Source organism: Leucoraja erinacea, chromosome 8, assembly GCF_028641065.1.
Source record: "Leucoraja erinacea ecotype New England chromosome 8, Leri_hhj_1, whole genome shotgun sequence".
Taxonomy (NCBI): domain Eukaryota; kingdom Metazoa; phylum Chordata; class Chondrichthyes; order Rajiformes; family Rajidae; genus Leucoraja; species Leucoraja erinaceus.
In genome coordinates, this window is record NC_073384.1 from 58,844,122 (window position 1) to 58,864,057 (window position 19,936).

The 19,936-nt window shown below is 41.8% G+C and overlaps 1 long non-coding RNA gene across 1 annotated transcript; it reads left to right on the forward strand.

The window, feature by feature from the left end:
- Positions 1 to 383: 383 nt before the first annotated feature.
- LOC129699756 (uncharacterized) lies at positions 384 to 18,365 on the forward strand. Its single transcript, XR_008723927.1, has 3 exons — positions 384 to 505; positions 7,111 to 7,171; positions 17,749 to 18,365. It is a non-coding gene; the product is annotated as an uncharacterized LOC129699756 (long non-coding RNA).
- The last annotated feature ends 1,571 nt before the right edge of the window (positions 18,366 to 19,936 follow it).

Genomic DNA, 19,936 nt, shown 5'->3' on the forward strand with positions numbered 1-19,936 from the left:
GCCGGATGATGCTGTCGAAGATGCTTCATTCAATAAACAGATACTTTTTTGTTGTTGAAAAAACCCCCCCAAATGTTACAGTACAGTCTGAATATTGTATGACCTTATACCCTAGAATAGTTACAACGGGAACTTGTGTGGCGCTCATGACCTGTTGACAGACTGAAAGTGCTTGTGTTCCGAGTGAAATGAAAGTGTTACATTTCACCATTGGTTGCAAGTTACATAATATTCGGCTATTAGTAGTTGAGGTCTGCATGTTAAGACACAGAACGCCATTCTCGTATTATTAAAAAAAAAGAGGATAGAACATTGGACCCGAATTTCAGGACAATTAGTTGAGTTACTGTTTTTGGGGGGGTGGGGGTGGGGTGAATTGAACGGAAAGTAAATCAGAGATTCGGAATGAAGTGGCTCGTCCAATGGCGAAATAAACGCACACACTTCAACGTCGTCTTGCAGGGTAATTAAACCAACATAATCTCCTTTAGAATTTCCTATTGAGGTAAAGACCTTTTGATGGCGGCTGATATATCTTTTAATTATCTGTTTGTTCATTTTATTGTGATAATATGATATATTTATATAACACCGTTAGCTGAAAATTATCTCTCGGTTTTTACAAACGCGCGATTAATCAACAATACGAGCGATGGTCGAAAGTTTAATCAAAGAAATATGTTGTTAAAAGGCCTTAAATGAGGTTAAAGAGGCAGGGAAAAAAATCTGGGACCTTATGGATAAATTGGCTGTAACTGTAGTTGTCACGTCTAGCACAATAGTTAGTGGATTAATTTTGGTTGCAGTAATCAGTTTAAAGTTATTTTCTAATAATTACAATTTAATGCATTGATTTTGGCCTGTATGCATTACTTTCCCAGCGATTCTTCAACAACTCAGATGTTTTAGGAGCAAATGAAGAGATGTTAACACAGCACACATTAGCCACAGTATTATCACAATAGCTCTACTCAGACCCTTGGAATAACCTTTGGAAATATTAATTACCTGTTACAATATTGTTTAGAGAAATGAAAATAATTTCCAGATCAGAAATTGCATCTGTATATTTGAGTGGATAAAATATTCTGGATAGCTGAATACCAAAGTGACAACCACAAGCCGCCAGGTTTATCCTCATCAAAGGCTCTGGAATTCAAGGTATTCAACTTCCATTTGCCTGATAAAGAGTATATGTTGTTTCCCTTGAATAACTAATCTCACATAGTAAAATTCTCAGAGTTTAATTGCAGGTTGGCAATGTCATGGATTTAGAGAGGCACTGCTCAAGGTCTATCCACATTGTTCATTGTTTCAGAATTTAATGTTTGTTTCGAGCCAACATGAAGAACTAGTCACTAGTATCAGGCCTGCCCCTGTAGGCTCTATTGTTAAATCAAACCAATGGCCCAAGCATGTTGCATCTGTAGAATACGATACAATATGATACGATAGAATTTATTTATCCCAGGAGGGAAATTGATCTGCCAACAGTCGTAAACACACAAAATACATGAAACATGAAATTAAAGTGACGAGTGGAAAGGATTGGGGATGTGCAAATATTGGGGAGCTTGGGGGGGGGGGGGGGGGGGGGGGGGGGGGGGGGAGATGACACCTAGAACAGCAGATGCAATAGATGAAGTTGGAGGAGGGTTGCAATCCGCTGTTCTAGGTGTCAACTGCTCTACATCAGTGAGACCAAGCGCAGGCTTGGCGATCGCTTCACCCAACACCTCCGCACAGTTTGTATTAACCAACCTGATCTCCCAGTGGCTCAGCACTTCAACACCCCCTCCCATTCCGAATCCAACCTTTCTGTCCTGGGCCTCCTCCATGGCCAGAGTGAGTCCCACAGCAAATTGGAGGAGCAGCACCTCATATTTTGCGTGGGTAGTTTACACCCCAGTGGTATGAACATTGACTTTTCCAATTTCAGGTAGCCTTGCTTTCTCCCTCCTTCCCATCCCCTTCCCAGCTTTCCCACAGCCTACTGTCTCCACCTCTTCCTTTCTTCTTTCCGTCCCCCCCCAGTCTGAAGAAGGGTCTCGACCCAAAACGTCATCTATTCCTTCGCTCCATAGATACTGCCTCACCCGTTGAGTTTCTCCAGCTTTTTTGTCTATCTTAGATAGACGTCTTTGTCAGCATGGATGTGTTGAGCTGATGGGCCTGTTTCCATGCTGTGATTTTAAGTAACCGTTAAACCATCTCCATCATCCTCTTAGTTAGAACCTATACAAACATAAGTAACCTTGGAGTGGTGGCGTTACCAGAAAGAGATTCAAAGCTTTGTTAGTAGCTGCATTCCAGTCTGCAAATCAATGATCATGCCCTGGATATATAAGCAGAGAGCTTTCCCTGTGGCAACAGAAATTACATTTCAGCCAGGTAGTGTAAGTTATACCATAATTGTTATCAGCACAAAGCAAAGTGCTGGAGGACAGCTGGTCAAGCAGCATCTGTGGAGGAAATGGACAGATGATATTCTGGGCTGGGATCTTTCTTCAGAATTTGCTCAAGATTCCAGCATCTGCAGTCTCTTGCTGATTGGCATAAGGATCAATAGATCATGAGGCTGATAGATCTTTGCTGTTAGATTGGCAGAGAATGGAGGCATTTCATCTGATGGGACACTGACACTAACACAACATGGAATGACAAAGGATAAAGACCAGGGAAACAGGCCATTTCCATGCTGGCATCTATACTCCATTCAAGCCTCCTCCTGCCCTTCCCCATCTCAATCTATTACTGTAACCCTTTATTTCTTCTCCATCATAAACTTGTCTACCCTCTTGTTAAATACTTCTATTCTATTCTATTCCATGTGTTAACAACTTTCGCATTCTCGCCATTCTTTGGGTAAACACATTTCATCTGAATTTGTGTTCAAGAAGGAACTGCAGATGCTGGAAGATCGAAGGTACACAAAAATGCTGGAGAAACTCAGCGGGTGCAGCAGCATCTATGGAGCGAAGGAAATAGGCGACGTTTCGGGACAAAACCCTTCTTCAGACTGAATTTGTTATTGTTTTATTTCATAAAATGGCCCCTTTGTATGCTCCTCTGCAAAGGTGGAAGCATTTTCTCTATGTCCAAGCTTTCAACTCACTTCAGACTTTGAAGACATCTATTAAGTCACCCTCCAGCCTTCTTTCTTAAGAGAATTAGTCTGTTCAAATGTTCCTGAGATATGTACCGTGACATTTCTGGTATCACCCCATTAAACCTCTGCACTCTTTGCAATGCTTTATGTATCTTTGTGCTTCTCTTTCTCTACACATTTTGAAGTCCCAAGCCATATATAGGCACCCATATGAACATCAGGCAATCGTTCTTGAGGATACAGTTGGTATTTGTTCCCCAGCTGCCTTTGCTCGATGTACTTGCTATTCTGTGCCTTCCAGTAACTACAGCTAAGCTGGTGGAAGGTCGCACAACTTCAGCAAAGAAAAGTCACATTCAGAGACATCCCAGAGCCTTTTTGTCATCTACAGATACAGGTCAGCAATGTGTAGGAAGGATCTGCCAATGTTGGTTTAAACCCCAGGAAAGACACAAAATGCTGGAGTAACTCAGCATGACAGGCAATATCTCCGGAGAAGGGTCTTGACCTGAAACGTCACCCATTCTTTCTCTCCAGAGATGCTGCTTGTCCCGCTGAGTTACTCCAACATTTTGTGTCTATCTTCAGGCTAGCAATGTGGTGGATAAACCAGCCAAATTGGAAGACACCAATTGTAAGGCCTCCAGATTTAGGGACAGTTTCTTCCCAGCTGTTATTAGGCAATTGAACCATCCTACTGTAACTACAGAGCAGTCCTTCACTATTATCTACCTCATTGGTAACCCTCAGACTATCTTTGATCGGACTTTACTGGCTTTATCTTGCACTAAACATCCCTTATCATGTATCTGTACACTGTGAATGGGTCGATTGTAATCATGTATTGTCTTTCCGCTGACTGGTTAAGCACGCAACAAAAGCTTTTCACTGTACCTCAGTACACGTGACAATATACTACAACTGAACTGAACTGAAGGCACCTCTTTGAGCGGCAGTGAAAACTACAAAGATGGGACACCTTGGCATGCTCTGAGAGCTAAGTTACCTTGTGTTTGAGGTGGCTACTTTCCAAAGTCCTGATAGAGTGTGGGATAAGAGTGATAATATTTTCTGGGATACCGTATTGCCTGAGATCCTTGGACTTCTGACTGAAAACCTTTGTGTCGGAGAAAGTTTCACTTCTTGTTTAGTTTAGTCTAGCCTAGAGATACAGCACAGAAACAGGACCTTTGGCCCTTCAAGTCCATGCTTCCCAGTGATCCATGTACATTAGCACTATCCTACACACTAGGGACAATTTACATTGTTTTTTAACCAAAGCCTACTAACCTGTAGGTCTTTGAAGTGTGGGGTAATACTGGAGCACCTGGAGTAAACCTACATGGTCACAGGGAGAATACAGACAGCACCTAAGTCAGCATCGAACTTGGGTCTCTGGCACTGTAAAGCAGCAACTATACCGCTGTGCCACCCTGCCACCCATTGTTTAGTTAACGTTTGAAAGTGTTCAGTGCCAGTACATTGCCAAAGTATCTTTAGACTGGAGTGTTCCTGACAACAGCCTCATTCGAGAGTGGTGATAGTTTCCTTCCAGAAATGATAGAATTGCCACAGAAATCATGAATTTGCAGATGCTTCAATCCATGAAAAGTTGATTTCATATCATTACTGCTTAACTTCAGTGATGCCAACATTTTCATTGAAATCATCGTCGGAATATAATGTTTTTGATAAAGGTTTTTAATGATATGATGGTCAACGATATATAAATTAAAATCCTGTATGTATGATGTTTAATGATATATGGCATGTATGTGTGCACACATACACATGTAAGTATATACATATTAATATATACATATATACATATACATATAAATATATACATATATATACACGTGTACGTGCATGTATGTGTATATATGTGTGTATAAGTATATATATGCATACATATATGTAAGCATATGTGTGTGTGTATATATATATATATGTATATATGTACATAGTACTCTGCAAACAATATAATAAACAAAATAAACAAAATAATAAACAAAAAAGTTATATATATATAACTATATATATATATATATATATATATATAATATATATATATATATATATATATATATATATATATATATATAACTATATATATATATATATATATATCACTTTTTTGTTTATTATATTGTTTGCAGAGTACTGTGTTTACATATTACATACATGCAAATGTTTGGCAGATGCAGTATAATGTGGATAAATGTGAGGTTATCCATTTTGGTGGCAAAAACGGGAAAGCAGACTATTATCTAAATGGTGGCCGATGGGAAAGGGGGAGATGCAGCGAGACCTGGGTGTCATGGTACACCAGTCAATTTAGGAGATTGAGAGGGGATCTTATAGATTCTTACAAAATTCTTAAGGGGTTGGACAGGCTAGATGCAGGAAGATTGTTCCCGATGTTAGGGAAGTCCAGGACAAGGGGTCACAGCTTAAGGATAAGGGGGAAATCCTTTAAAAACCGAGATGAGAAGAACTTTTTTCACACAGAGAGTGTTGAATCTCTGGAACTCTTTTCCACAGAGGGTAGTCGAGGCCAGTTCATTGGCTATATTTAAGAGGGAGTTAGATGTGGCCCTTGTGGCTAAGGGGATCAGGGGGTATGGAGAGAAGGCAGGTACGGGATACTGAGTTGGATGATCAGCCATGATCATATTGAATGGCGGTGCAGGGTCGAAGGGCCGAATGGCCTCTACTCCTGCACCTAATTTCTATGTTTCTATGTTTCTATGTTGTGCTGCTGCTGTTTGGGATATATGACTACAAAAGACTCTTGACTTGACTTTGGGAAAATGTGTCCTGCTTCTGGTTCTGTGTGTTTAACATTCTGTTTGGTACCATTTTCTGATCATGCATTCAACAGAATCAGAGCTGGTAAATGTGTCAGCTGTTCCGTTGACCCGAACAGAAGATGGGATTCCATTAATGCTGGAATTAGCTTTTTTTAACAACAAGCCACCAGCTGGAGTCTTATAAAAATACCATAAACTGCAGAGTTTAACCAACTACAAACTAGCTGTTCTTCCTCCTTAGGCCATGTTCCATGTGTAAAGTCTCCTGTGGATAAATGTCTGAACTTCACAATGGGTTAAGCCAGGATTAAGCCCATTTATTTTAGATTTGCATTCACCATTTCATACAATTTGAATTGTATACATTGTTTTCAAGCTGATATTTCCCTTCCATATCTTTACTGTTTGTTGTTAAAAAAATAACTTGTCTTCTCATTAAACTATCTCAGTTCTGCTGTACAATCTATTGCAACCACCAGATTCTGGCATTTTAACATTAATCCCGTGCATATTATTGCTCAACAGATGTATGTTTTTAATTTTCTGGAAATGTTGCACTAATGTTTAATGTGCCACGAAGAGGATTTTCTGCAAGAGGTTTGGCAAACAGGCTGGAGACAGATAGTCATTGCCCTGTTGCTATTGACGCTGCGTTTTTACCAACTTATATTGCATTTTATAGATGGTATTTTATGCGTTTTAACAATTTCATTCTTTTCAAATTCACCATTGCAATTTAGTAAATGTTACTATGTGAGCTTAGTACATACATACACTCTATGTTCATTAACATAGACCCTTATAGCTATGAAATTAGGACAGGAGGCAATAAACAAAATGTAGTTGAGCCAAATCTGAACTTTGTTGCTTATCCAAACCCTACATTTTGACAACCAGATCAATACTGTTGCAACGCTCAATCAATACTGTTGCAACCAAATAATCTCTCTTTCCTTTCAGAACATGGTGTCCCTTGATATGGTTTTGTTTCACAGGTAAATGGCCAGTAGAGGCATGTTTTTACCTGGTGGACAGGGAAAGGCACAAACGAGAAATATGTTAGTCTCATTTGACATTCCATTGTTTAATTCCTTTTTCGGCTAAACATACTTGTCAGATTTAGATCTAATTAGGGTGCCGTTACCAATCATGATGTGCTCACTGCTAACGCTGCTCAATTTAACCTAGATTTCACTTGGATCGACAAGAATCTGAATTGGTGGATGCAGGTATTAAGTAGAGAACTAAGGTAATCCCCTACATGTGATTTCTCCCTGTAGATGTTTTTTTTGGTCGAGGTAGATGCAATTTTGAAAGGTCAGGGAACTGAGGCCGATGGGGAACTGGCACAGAAGAAGAGTTAAGGCCAGTATAGATCAGCAATGATCATATTGATTAGCAGGACAGGCTTGAAGGGACAGATAGCTTACTTCTGCTCCTATCTTTTTGCGAGTACATTAGTTGAACATTTGCGGGCCTGAGCAGGTGGATTCCTTTATCTGTAAAGAGCATTGAAGAGAGCTATGTCACAGTTAGAGGACATCTTCTTACCATCGACACCTTATTAGCCAGGGAGCCTGTGGTGAAAGATAATTGAGAACATCTTTTTCACTGATCTCCAATCTTCCATTGACTACTATCTCTGTGGAGCTGATCCCATGATCACAGATCCCTTCTCCTCAGTCTTTGAACACTTACCCTTTGGACATTGCAGAGTCCTGCAGCAGTATACTGTTACATTGGGCGCTTACACTCTTTGTCTTGTTCTACGCTTGCTCAGATTAAACTGCATCTGCCATTTTTCTGCTAATTTCTGCTGTTGTTCTGTACCCTGCCTTGACAGCCTTTCCCACAGTCTGCAAACTCGAGCAATCTTGGTGTCGCCTGCAAACGTATCAACCAACTTGTCTACGTTTTCGGTGAAGTCATTTATCTATATCACAAACAGCAGAGGTCCCAGCATCGTTTCCTGTGGAACTCCACTGATCACAGACCTCCAGCCTGAATATTGGCCTTCCAGCACAGCCCTCTTTCCTCTATCAGTAAGTCAGTTCTGAATCCATGCAACCAAGTCACTGTTAATCCCGTGTATTATAATGCTCTGAATCAGCCTACCATGGGAACTTTATCAAATGCCTTACTGAAACCCACCTGGACAAATCCACCATCCTACCTTCATCTATCACCTTCATCGCCTCAAAAAACTCAATCAAGTTAGTCAGACATTACTTGCCATGTACAAAGCCACGCTGACTGTCCTCAATTAGCCTATCCTGTTCCAAACAGGGGTAAATCCTACTCTGAAGAATCCTTTCCAATGAGGCTCATCCATCTATAATTCCTAGTATTAAAGGGATGTAGAAAAATTAGGATAGAAAATGGCTAAAGTCATAGAAAAAGAGAGACTGGGGAATATAGAAGAATGTTTCCAGGAACAGAAAATAAGTCAAAGGGCAAGTGACCATTGTGGATTAAATGGGTGGCCCACTGATCGAAACAGTGATTCACTGGAAGTTATTCTGAGCCAGGCTCATGTCCATGATTGTAACCTTATGAATCGCTAATCTGCCTGACTCCTGTTGCATGCAGAACTTGATTGTATACTTTATTAGCATCTTTATTGCCTAACTGAAGCACTGTATTAACATTATTTTTGTGGAGCTCTAAATGTTATACACTCTGTTCCCTTTGTTCTGCAAAATATTGACATTGAGAATGGGATTTGTGCCAAATTGGCACTGTCCGCTTTGACGCTGTTAACATTTTAGCCTGCTCAAGTAAGCGCATTCTGAATTTTTTTTGAAGAATGTTGTCCAGTAAACAGATTTTATACTTGGAAAAAAATCTCCATAAATTAATTGAAATACTTCAGAAATAAACAGAAATAACAAGAAATGATGGGGCTGGGAATCTGCTAAGGCAGATATGTCAGTATCATGCCCATTGGTGGCTTCCAGCATTGTCTGCTGCAGGTTTTGCAGCATGGATATGTTCGACCTTAGTTGACCCTTATTTAAAAAAGGCTTAATCGGAGCATGACTTTGCCAGTTAACTTAGGAGCCTTTCACATTTAGCACACATGCTAAGAAGGTAGGAGCATGAGCCTCTCTACAAGCCTTCCTTCCCTTGCCCATAATATCTTATCCCAGATCTGTAAAGGCTGGGATGGTGGAAGAGACTGGGCTGGTTTGAGCAGGACAACGTTTGAGAAGCAGAGGTTTTCAGATAAGATAAATCCATGAACTGTGAAAGTTCATCACAAGTACGCAACATCAGGATTTTAATTTTGTAAGTTTGAAACTTAAGTAGAAAGTAATGAACATCATTTTTGGCCAAAAGTCTAAATCTCTGACTAAAGCATTGAACTGCTGACTCCTGGGAACAAAGCAACAGGCAGATGCATAAATACAGCTGAGCGAATCCCAAGGGGCAAATTAGAGTAATGCAAGTGTAAAAGGATTAAAGCGTTTATCTTATTGCAGAACATTATCGTTCTCATAGAAGAGACCATGGCAGACACTTATTTTGATGCTTTGTTAAAGAATAAGTGAAAACAATGAACATCATGTAATTGAAAAGCAAAATCACACACGAGAAAAATGATGACAAGTCCTTTTTGTAGAAGCCGATGATGAAGTTTGACATGTGAATTGTAAACTCTTACAAATGAAAGCAGTTTTAATCAACTGACATGAACACTACTAAACATCATACTCAAGGCACAACAGAGGATGTACTTCCCACGGCAGCTGAGGAAGCACAATCTGCCACAGGCAATGATGATCCAATTCTACACGGCCATCGTAGAGTCTGTTCTCACCTTCTCCATCATGGTCTGGTTTGGCTCAGCCACCAAGCACGACACCTGGAGGCTGCAGCGAATCGTCCGATCAGCAGAGAAGGTTATTGGCTGCAACCTTACCTCCATTGATGAACTGTACACTGCAAGGGCCAGGAAGCGAGCGGGCAAGATCATCTCTGACCCCTCTCACACTGGCCACAAACTCTTTGAATCACTTCCCTCTGGAAGGCGACTCTGGACTGTCAAAGCTGCCACAGCCAGACATAAAAACAATTTTTATCCATGAGTAGTTGCTCTATTCAATATCCAAAAATCTGTAGCCTCCCTTTGATCTGGTATTTGTTGGTTCACATGCTTGATCAGTGGTGTTTTATATAACCATATAATAACCATATAACAATTACAGCACAGAAACAGGCCATCTCGACCCTTCTAGTCCGTGCCAAACACGTATTCTCCCCTAGTCCCATACACCTGCGGTCAGACCATAACCCTCCATTCCTTTCCCGTCCATATAACTATCCAACATTTTTAAATGATAAAAACGAACCTGCCTCCACCACGTTCACTGGAAGCTCATTCCACACAGCCACCACTCTCTGAGTAAAGAAGTTCCCCCTCATGTTACCCCTAAACGTCTGTCCCTTAATTCTCAAGTCATGTCCCCTTATTTGAATCTTCCCTCCTCTCAGTGGGAAAAGCTTATCCACGTCAACTCTGTCTATTCCTCTCATCATTTTAAAGACCTCTATCAAGTCCCCCCTTAACCTTCTGCGCTCCAAAGAATAAAGCCCTAACTTGTTCAACCTTTCTCTGTAACTTAGTTGCTGAAACCCAGGCAACATTCTAGTAAATCTCCTCTGTACTCTCTCTATTTTGTTGACATCCTTCCTATAATTAGGCGACCAAAATTGTACACCATACTCCAAAATTGACCTCACCAATGCCTTGTACAATTTTAACATTACATCCCAACTTCTATACTCAATGCTCTGATTTATAAAGGCCAGCACACCAAAAGCTTTCTTTACCACCCTATCTACATGAGATTCCACTTTCAGGGAACTGTGCACAGTTATTCTCAGATCCCTCTGTTCACCTGCATTCTTCAATTCCCTACCATTTACCATGTACGTCCTATTTTGATTTGTCCTGCCAAAATGTAGCACCTCACACTTATCAGCATTAAACTCCATCTGCCATCTTTCAGCCCACTCTTCCAACTGGCATAAATCTCTCTGTAGACTTTGAAAATCTACTTCATTATCCACAACCCCACCTATCTTAGTATCATCTGCATACTTACTAATCCAATTTACCACACCATCATCCAGATCATTGATGTACATGACAAACAACAGTGGACCCAACACAGATTCCTGTGGCACCCCACTAGTCAGTGGCCTCCAACCTGACAAACAACCATCCACCATTACTCTCTGGCATCTCCCATTCAGCCACTGTTGAATCCATCTTGCTACTCCACCATTAATACCCAACCATTGAACCTTCTTAACCAACCTTCCGTGAGGAACCTTGTCAAAGGCCTTACTGAAGTCCATATATACAACATCCACTGCTTTACCCTCATCAATTTCCCGAGTAACCTCTTCAAAACATTCAAGAAGATTAGTCAAACATGACCTTCCAGGCACAAATCCATGTTGACTGTTCCTAATCAGACCCTGTTTATCGAGATGCTTATATATATTATCTCTAAGTATCCTTTCCATTTATTTGCCCACCACTGACGTCAAACTAACAGGTCTATAATTGCTAGGTTTACTCTTAGACCCCTTTTTAAACAATGGAACAACATGCGCAGTACGCCAATCCTCCGGCACTATTCCCGTTTCTAATGACATTTGAAATATTTCTGTCATAGCCCCTGCTATTTCTACACTAACTTCTCTCAATGTCCTAGGGAATATCCTGTCCGGACCTGGAGACTTATCCACTTTTATATTTCTCAAAAGTGTCAGTACTTCCTCTTCTTTGATCCTCATTGTTTCCATAGCTACTCTACTTGTTTTCCTTACCTCACATAATTCAATATCCTTCTCCTTGGTGAATACCGAAGAAAATAAATTGTTCAATATCTCCCCCATCTCTTTTGGCTCTGCAGATAGCTGTCCACTCTGACTCTCTAATGGGCCTACTTTATCCCTCGTTATCCTTTTGATATTAATATAGCTGTAGAAACCCTTTGGATTTACTTTCACCTTACTTGCCAAAGCAACCTCATATCTTCTTTTAGCTTTTCTAATTTCTTTCTTAAGATTCTTTTTACATTCTTTATATTCCTCAAGCACCTCATTTTCTCCATGCTGCCTATAATTATTGTAGATCTCTCTCTTTTTCCAAACCAAGTGTTCAATTTCCCTTGAAAACCATGGCTCTTTCCAATTTTTACTATTTCCTTTCAACCGAACAGGGGCATAAAGATTCTGTACTCTTAAAATTTCACCTTTAAATGTACTCCATTTCTCTTCCACATCTTTCCCATAAAACAAACTGTCCCAATTTACTCCTTTCAAATCCTTTCGCATCTCCTCAAAGTTAGCCTTTCTCCAATCAAAAATCTCAACCCTAGGTCCAGTTCTGACCCTCTCCATAATTATATTGAAACTAATGGTATTGTGATCACTGGTCCCGATCTGTTCCCCAACGCATACCTCTGCCACCTGACCCGTCTCATTTCCTAACAGGAGGTCCAGCACCGCCCCTTCTCTAGTAGGTACTTCTATGTATTGCTGCAAAAAACTATCCTGCACACATTTTACAAACTCCAACCCATCCAGCCCATTTACAGAATGTGTTTCCCAGTCTATGTGTGGAAAATTGAAATCTCCCACAATCACTACCTTGTGCTTACTACTAATATCTGCAATCTCCTTACATATTTGCTCTTCCAATTCTCGCTCCCCATTTGACGGTCTATAATACACCCCTATAAGTGTTGCTACCCCTTTCCCATTTCTCAGTTCCACCCAAATAGCCTCCCTAGACGAGCCCTCTAATCTATCCTGCCAAAGCACTGCTGTAATATCTTCCCTGATAAACGATGCAACACCTCCACCTCTTGCCCCTCCAATTCTATCACACCTGAAGCAACGAAATCCTGGAATATTTAGTTTCCAATCACAGCCCTCCTGCAACCATGTTTCACTGATCGCCACAACATCATACTTCCAGGTGTCAATCCAGGCTCTAAGTTCATCCACCTTTCTTACAATGCTCCTAGCATTAAAATATACACATTTAAGAAACCCACCATCTCTTATTCTCTGTTTATTTTCTTTTTTTTCTCTCTCCCCTACATTTTGGGTCAGAGTGCTACCATTCTCTGCCTCCTGCCTTACTCACTGACTGCTAGTTTTCCCAATTCGAGTCCCTCCCCCGAACCATACTAATTTAAAGTCTCCCCAGTAGCCTTTACAAATCTCCCCGCCAGGATATTGGTCCCCCTCGAGTTCAAGTGCAACCCGTCCTTTCTGTACAGGTCGCACCTTCCCCAAAAGAGGTCCCAATGATCCAGAAACTTGAATCCATACCCACTGCACCAGTCCCTCATCCACGCATTTATTCTCCATTTCGCTCCATTCCTACTCTCACTGTCGCGTGGCACAGGCAGTAATCCTGAGATTGTTACCTTTGCAGTCCTTCTCCTTAACTCTCTACCTAACTCCCTAAATTCTTCTTTCAGGACCTCTTCTCTTTTTTTACCTATGTCGTTGGTACCTATATGCACCACAACCTCAGGCTCCTCTCCCTCCCATTTCAAGATTTCTTGGACACGTTCAGACACATCCCTGACCCTGGCACCAGGGAGGCAAACTACCATCCGGGACTCCTGTCTGCGTCCACAGAATCGCCTATCCGACACCCTGACTATAGAGTCCCCTATTACAATTGCCCTCCTCTTCTTTTCCTTACCCTTCTGAGCAACAGGACCGGTCTTTGTGCCAGAGGCCCGGCCGCTGTCGCTGCCCCCAGGTAGGCTGTCTCCTCCACCCTTACTCAAACATGACTACTTATTTTCAAGGTGTACTCACCAGTCCCTGCCTCTGCCCATTGCCCTTCCTAACTGTGACCCAGTTTTCTGTCTCCCGTGGTCTTGGAGTGACCACCTCCCTGTAACTCCTTTCTATGACCTCCTCGCTCTCCCTGAGCAGACAGAGGTCATCGAGTGGCTGCTCCAGGTTCCTAACACGGTCCCTTAGGAGCCCCATCTCGACGCACCTGGCGCAGATGTGGACGTCTGGAGGGCACTCCGACTCCATGACCTCCCACATCTGACATCCAGAACAGTAAACTGCCCTGGCCCTCATTCTCCCCCTTATTCGAATACAATAAAGCCTTACCCGGGATACAAGCCAATCAGCTGCTTCCTCTAGTCCTCTTCCACCAATCAGAGGCTTCCACCAGACTCCTTCTCTGGCAGTGAGATGGAACATTGCAGATTTGGGTAACTCACAGATTTGGGTAACTCACAGCTCCAGGTAACTCCTCCTCGCACCAACGGCTCCCCGGGCCTCTGTAGAAGCAAGCCCCGCGCTGTTTTTATACTCACAGCTCCAGGTAACTCCTCCTCGCACCAACGGCTCCCCGGGCCTCTGTAGAAGCAAGCCCCGCGCTGTTTTTATACTCACAGCTCCAGGCAACTCCTCCTCGCACCAACGGCTCCCCGGGCCTTATCATTAATGTTTTATTATTATTAATGTTTAGTGTTTTCTGAGTTATTCGTAACTGTCACTGTATGTCATGTCATGTTGTTACTTGTGGGCGGAGCACCAAGGCAAATTCCTTGTATGTGAATACTTGGCCAATAAACTTACTTACTTACTTACTTACTTACTTACTTACTTACTTACTTACTTACTTACTTACTTACTTACTTACTTACTTACTTAAACTTACTTACTTACTTACTTACTTACTTACTTACTTACTTACTTACTTACTTACTTACTTACTTACACTTACACAATCCACATTGTTGGGAATATGATAAAACCACCAAAATATAAAATGGCTCAATGGATTGACCACATTTTGTATTAAGAGGGATTAACTTCTCTGTTGGAATTGCAATTGCAATGACTTTGCGAATTCACCAAAATACACCAAATAAATATCCAAAGAAGTTAATGTTTACAAAAACACATTTAGGATTTACAGGCTGAATCTCCAAGCTGTACTGCAAACTGAATGTTTGTGAAACTTCTAATGATGAGAAGTAGGTAGTTCACATGTTTCTGCTGTTTATCCACATGCAAAGATACTTTACATCATGCCCCTCGTCACTTTTTAAAGCAACTGTGAGCTATAATTAATTACGAGGCCCTGATTAACAATCCCGAGACTGAGTCCAAATCTCTCTACAGGACTTATGGAAGTTAAACGCAAAAATAATTAGTAGTTTAGTTTAGTTTAGTATTATTCTGACATACAGTGAAAAGCTGTTTTGTTGCATACTATTCAGTCAGTGGAAAGACTATACATGATTACAATCAAGCTGCCCACAGTGCACAGATACAGGATAAGGGGAATCACTGGTAGTACAAGATAAAATCCAGTTAAATCCGATTCAAGATAGTCTGGGGGTCTCCAATTAGGTAGGTGGTGGGTCAGGACCTCTCACTAGTTGGTGAAAGGATGGTTCAGTTGCCTGATAGCAGCTGAGAAGAAACTTTCCTAAAATCTGGAGGTATTTGTTTTAAAACGTCTGTACCTCTTGCCTGATGGGAGTGGAGACAAGAGGAAGTGGCCTGAGCGAAAATTGTCCTTGATTATGCTGGTGGCCTTGCCAAGGCAGTGTTATGTGTAGATTGAATCAATGGAAGGGAGATAGACACAAAAAGCTGGAGTAACTCAGCGCGTCAGACAACATCTCTGGAGAAAAGGAATAGGTGACGTTTCGGGTCGAGACCCTTCTTCAGACCCCCTCAATGTAAGGGAGGTTAGTTTATGTGATGGTCTGAGCTGCATCCACAATTCTTTACAATTTCTTGCACTTTGCATGGAGCTGTTCCCACAACACTCTGTGATGCATCCTGTTAAATGCTTCCTACGGCCCATCTGTGGAAGCTGGTGTGAGTTGTTGGGGACATACCAAACTTTCTACACCTTCTTAGGCAGTAATAATAACTATGAAACTTCCAGATTGGTGTAAAAGCCCATCTGGTGTTCTCATGTTCTTTAAGGGAAGATATCTGCCACCCATGCCCAGTGCGGCCCATATGTGACCCCAGAGCCACAGATATGTGATTGCATCTTAATTGTCAATTAGAAGGTCAGAGCAATAAGGATGGGCTATAAAAAAATGTCCATTCCTTGCAAATTCGCATACAATAATAAATGAAAGAAAAAGACTTGTCAGCATGAAGAACAGCTGTCCTTTGTAATTAAGGCTGGAGTGCATCAGGGTTGGTGGGCCTTCTTCAGGGCTACAACAGTCCCCACTGTCAAGGGATTTGTGTATCTAAAAATTGTTTGAAGGATCACCAAGCCTGATAAACATCAGTCTCAATTCCAAGAGTCAAGAGTGTTTTATGCACATGATCCATGAAATTCTTACTTTCATTTAGCTTGCCAGACTTTAGATTTTCGAGTTTAGTGATATGCTGCGGAAACAGGCCTTTCGGCCTACCAAGTCCACGCCGACCAGCAATCACCCCGTATACTAGCATTATTCATCATACTAGGGACAATTTACAATTTTACCAAAGCCAATTAACCTACAAACCTGCACATCTTTGGAGTGTGGGAGGAAACCGGAGCACAAGGAAAAAATCCACGTGGTCACAGGGAGAACATATAAACTCCTTACAGACAGCACCCATAGTCAGGATCGAACCCGGGTCGCTGGTGCAGTGAGGCAGCAACACTGTCGCTGTGCCACCATGCTGCAGACATTTTAATGTAACAACACCACAAATAAATGGACAATAAATAATAATACACAAAACTATCAGTTATGTGTAGGAAAGAACTGCTGAGTAATTCAACGGGTCAGGCAGCATCTCTGGTGAAAAGGAATAAGTGACCCGAAACGTCATCTATTTTTTTCAGTAATGCTGCCTGCCCCGCTGAGTTACTCCAGCACACCAGGGCAACCAGTGCATAAAAGGGTAAGTCAGATTTTGGAGTGCGACTTTATACAAAGGCCCAAAGTAGTAGTTTGGTGCTGTGGTACGGCAGTGGTTAAGGATATGCAGGGTAGTTCAAGAGGCACTAGATGAAGGACTGAAGAGATGCAGCATCTCTTGCAGGTCCTATGAGCAGTGAGGCGTCTCCCAGCGGCTGCGCACACACTGAGAATCACAATGTCCTTGGTGATGAGTTTCACATTAAACCAGAAGCAAAAACCTGTTGAAAGGTTTTCCATCGAGTTGATACTGAATGCTGATGCTGATGGAAGGTCACTTTGGTTGAGGTGGATGATGATGATGGAAGATGATGAACAAACGAGGCAATCATATGGCTTTGCCTGACACCATGCGGAAGGTGCCAGGGTGTGTTAGATTCCAGCACACATTCAGATCCACATGATATCGGTTGTTGGTAGCTCGGTTCAGTGGCATGATGACCATTTCCTCTTTGCAGCCACCCTCTACTTTCACAGCTATTGGGACCATAGTCTCCCTCCACCTGATCTATCACTGAGGACTTTTTGCATCAATCTTTGTCTGGAGCCTCTCCTTCGAACCTACCGTTCTGGGCGATCCTGGCAGAAGCATAAGGTTCAGACAGCATAATTCTTGGGATCATTAGAACATGCAAGCCTCTACACTATGGCAAGTCAATGGTCCCCAGAGAGTGTTTTTAACAGGCGAGGAAGTTAACAAGAAGTCTAGTCTAGCAGAGCCATGGAGCTGCACAGACCCTTTGGCCCAACTTGTCCATGCACATCACATTGCTGAACTGAGCTAGTCACACTTGGTTCATGTCTCCCCAAATCTTTTCTATTCATGCATCTGTCTAAGTTTCTTTTAAATATTATGATTGTAACTTTTTTTCAGACTTGGATCAATTGAATCAATATCCGGTCGGTCCGTTTCACCATTTGAACTCAACGAAGGATCTTGAAAAGTAGCAAATTGTTGATGGCGGAAATCTGAAATAAAAACAGAAAGTGCTGGAATAGCCCTGTTTATGTGTAAGGCATGATACGAACATACAATAAATCACACTGCAAGCCAAAAGTTGCTCCATGAAACAACTTATTCGTCTCTTATTTTTGGTTTCTTGTCCCAAACCTCTAATTTTCAGTTTTGTAATGTTTTTGAATTAAAGTTATCTTCCATTTTTTACCCAGTATCTTTATCTTTGTTGGTGTGAGAACATTTGTCATGTGCCCTATGCATATGGCCTCAACACATTACCAGATGGATGCAAATCCACTTTTCTCCAGAAAAATAGCAGGATAAAGCCTGTAATTACAGACCTGAGCGCCTTGCATTGGTAGTAGGGCTGTTATTGAAAAATAATAGAGGGTGATGGTAGAAGGCTTATTTTATAATTGGATTCCTGTGATTAATATTGTGCTACAGTGGTCAGTGCTGGGAGCCTTGCTGCTTGCAATATACGTGAATGATTTGAATATGGATATAGTTGGCAGATAGCACCAAGACTGCTGGTGGAGTTGGAGACAGAATAGACTTTGAGGTGATAGTCTTAGACTTTGAGGTGATATAAATGTGTTGGTTAAAAGAGCTGAAGAATGGCAGGTGGAGTTTAATGTGGAATAATGTGAGAAGCTGAATTTTGGAAGTATTGATGTGGCTCGAAATACATCACGAATGGTAAGGTCCTAGGGAATACTGAGGAACAGAGGATTTTGGTGTACGTCCAAAGATCCTTGATGGGTATAGGTGGGTATATAGAATCAACTGCTAGAGGAGGTAATTGAGGCAGGTACAACAATAACATTTAATAGACATTTGGACAGGCACATGGATAGGAAAGGTTTAGAGGGATATGGGCCAAATGTGGGTAGGTGGTACGAGCGTAGATGGAACATCTTGGACGGCATGGGGAATTTGGGCTGAAGGGCTTGAAAATATATCTGGGATGCTGGGCATCATTAATTGGGTCATTGAATGCAAGAGCAGCAAGTTTATTTGTCAACTTTATAAAACATCGTTGGAATCTCAGCTGGAGTACTATGTGTGGTTTTGTTCCCTGCACTATGGGGAGGGTGTGAGAGTACAGGAGAAGGTGCAGAGGAGTTTCACTGGACATTGCCTGTAATGGAGTATTTTAGTCATGAGGCCAGGTCTCTTCACCCTGGATCAGAGGGCATTTAACAGGGGATGTGATTGAGATTGAGATTCAGATTCACATTTATTATCACATGCCCCAATTAAGGTACCGTGATATTTGAGTTACCATGCAGCCATTCCATTAAAAGAACACAACACAATTAAAAAGAACGATCGAACTTCACATAAACTACACACTGTGATGGAAGGCAATAAAGTTCACCCGTGTTTGGGGCCTTGACCCTCCACAGTCGCCACTACGGACGGCCCGATGTACAAGCCCTCTCCTCGGGATGATCGAAGCTCCGATGTTGGGACGGCTGGAACGCACTCCGCGGCATGGAATGCCCGCGGTTTCACGATGTTAAAGTCAGCAGGACCGCGGTTGGAGTCTTTCTTCTGGCTCCGTGATGTTAAAGTCCACGCTGCGCCTGCCGCTGAAGCTCTGGGCCATCTCCGGGAAAGGCCGCACCAATCCAAGTTGTTAGCCTGCTAGGGAGGGCGAAAATGAGACTAGGAAAAAAGTTGCATCTCCACCGAGGTAAGTGACTGGAAATGGTTTGTCCCTTCCTCCTCCCCCCCCCCCACCACATAAAAAAATACAGAGAGACATTAACACATACATTTAGACATACTAAAAAAACAAAAAAAGTCGATATGACTGCCAAACTGCTGGCGAGGCTGCCGTGCCACCCAATGACGAATATCTAACATTCAGTGGGGGTATCTTTTCTTATCAGAAGTGAATAAAACTAGAGGACATAGATTTAGGGTAAGGAATAAGAGTTTTGCAAGGGATTTTGTTATGGATCAGGCATACCACATGACTGTTATCTGCAAAGAATCATGATACAAATACCATGTACAAATACAGAGAATGCAGTATTGCACCATGCCTAGAGATACATGATGGAACTCCAATTAAAAAGCACCGGACTAGTCCCCA